Source organism: Argentina anserina, chromosome 1 (assembly GCF_933775445.1).
Source record: "Argentina anserina chromosome 1, drPotAnse1.1, whole genome shotgun sequence".
Lineage (NCBI taxonomy): Eukaryota > Viridiplantae > Streptophyta > Magnoliopsida > Rosales > Rosaceae > Argentina > Argentina anserina.
The window spans coordinates 24,561,259-24,563,758 of NC_065872.1; positions in this window are offsets into that span (position 1 = coordinate 24,561,259).

Genomic DNA, 2,500 nt, shown 5'->3' on the forward strand with positions numbered 1-2,500 from the left:
CTTGCCCTTTCTTGGCCTGGCCTTGCCTTGGTTTGCTCGGTATTGGCATCGCCTTGCCTTGCATTGGCATTTGTTGCCCCTGCCTTGGCCTTGGTTGCCGCTGCCTTGCCCTTGCTTGGCCTGGCCTTGCTCGGCATTGGCATCGCCTTGCCTTGCATTGGCATTTGTTGCCCCTGCCTTGCCCTCGGTTGCCCCTGCCTTGGCCTTGGTTGCCGCTGCCTTGCCCTTGCTTGGCCTTGCCTGGCCTTGCCTTGCTCCGCATTGGCATCGCCTTGCCTTGCATTGGCATTTGTTGCCCCTGCCTTGCCCTCGGTTGCCCCTGCCTTGGCCTTGGTTGCCGCTGCCTTGCCCTTGGTTGCCGCTGCCTTGCCCTTGCTTGCCCTTGCCTTGCTCGGCATCGGCATCGCCTTGCCTTCCATTGGCATTTGTTGCCCCTGCCTTGCCCTTGCTTGGCCTTGCCCGGCCTCGTCTTTCCCTTTCCTGGCACTGCCCTCGTTGTGGCTTGCCTGGCCTTGCTTGCTTGACACTGCCCTTGCTTGTCCTTGCCTTGTGCTTTGGCTTGCCTGGCCTTGCTGCCTTGCCTTGCTCGGCATGGCACTTGCTCGGCCTTGCTCGGCATGGCACTTGCTCGGCATGGCACTTGCTCGGCCTTGAAAGGCATGGCACTTGCTCGGCATGGCACTTGCTCGGCCTTGAAAGGCATACCATATGCCTTGGCGAGGCTAATATCCCTGCCTGGCGAGGCTAATTTGCCTGCAGGAATGAAGGCTGAATGGGCTAGCGAGGCTAGTATTCCTGCCTGGCGAGGCTAATATCCATGCAGGAATGCAGGCTGAATTGGCTAGCGAGGCTAATATCCCTGCCTAGCGAGGCTAATATGCCCGCAGGAATGCAGGCAGAATGGGCTAGCGAGGCTAATATGCCCGCAGGAATGCAGGCAGAATGGGCTAGCGAGGCTAATATCCCTGCCTAGCGAGGCTAATATGCCCGCAGGAATGCAGGCAGAATGGGCTAGCGAGGCTAATATCCATGCCTAGCGAGGCTAATATCCCTGCCTGGCGAGGCTAATCTCCCCGCCTGGCGAGGCTAATAGCGTGTGAGACAACACACAGACAACACGGAGACAACACACGGACAACACGGAGACAACACGCCTGGCGAGGCTAATTCCCCTGCCTGGCGAGGCTAATTCCCCTGCCTGGCGAGGCTAATATGGCTGCACGCTAGCATGCCAACGAATGCCAAACCTCGAAAACTCAATTTTATTTCAAATATCCCCCTGCATTTTATGTTGCAAACCTATAGGGGACGATTTTTAGGACATTTTAAGATTGACATATCGTCATTTGGTCGAGTTTTCAGTTTATTTTGATTTTCTACATCTCAGAAACGAGAAATATCATATCAAATCGAAAACTCATCCAAATGACCTGAAATCAACTTCTAAATTTCTCTAAAATCATTGCTTACAGTTCTGAACCATAAAATATATACACTTTTACAAGTGAAACGGAGTTGGAAATTTCCAAAGCCAAGAACGCGACATGGCCTTGCCTAGAGTGCAAATGCCATGTCAAGGCCGCATTCTGTTCAACTTTGCCCGCACTATAATTTGACCATAAATAAGTCTCTATTTTAAGGAAATTTTGCAAGTGGTAGCAGTCCGAAACATCAAGCGGTTTGTCATTTTCGATTTTCGACATTCTGCCCCTTTTGGAAAATAAAAACAAATACTTCTGGGTCGAAATTAAATCTGGCCTTTTTCCACAAGGTGCCTGACATTATTCTGAGTGTCCCTGCAAAAAATCTCGATTTTATACCAAATGTACAATTAGTTATGGCGTTTGCCCCTCCTCGGAAATCCCATGTTTCCCCCTGCCCTTCCCAGTTTTCTCCAATATGCTCTATAGGGGAGTAGTGGTTCTCTGCAAAATGACCCCCTTGCAGAGACCGCCTCCCCTGCCCCCAGTAGTCCCTCCCCCTTCCCCCAATTGCTTATATACGATATTTGCTGCCTCGAATGTCCCTAACAAACAATTATAAGCAATTAAAAACGGATTTAAGAGGGATTTAGGAGGTGTTCTTCGCCCAGCTGGGGGGGTGATGAACAACACGAAGGGGGGGTCATGTGGGATCGGTGTTGCCTCTAGTCCACTGAAACGATGTCAGTAACCGCTCAGATCAATCAAAGGGAGGGATAGGAGCCCGTCGGTATCGAGAAATTGTGCTTCGGCACTCGATTTGCGACATAAACAAATGCTGTGAGGGGAGGAAGGTGTCGGTGTCGATGAACTCAGTTCAATGCACGAGTAATAAGCAGGCCGGGGGACTGGGCGCGATGCAAAGTGCTTCGGCATTCGATTTGTGAAAAGCGAGGGTGGCGAGGGGGGGAAGGTGCCGGTGTCGGAACCCACTAGTACGCGCAAGTAGATGTCTTTCGAAAGCGCCGAGCGGGGGGAAGGTGCCGGTATCGATGAACCCTCTTCAATGCTTGCAGTAA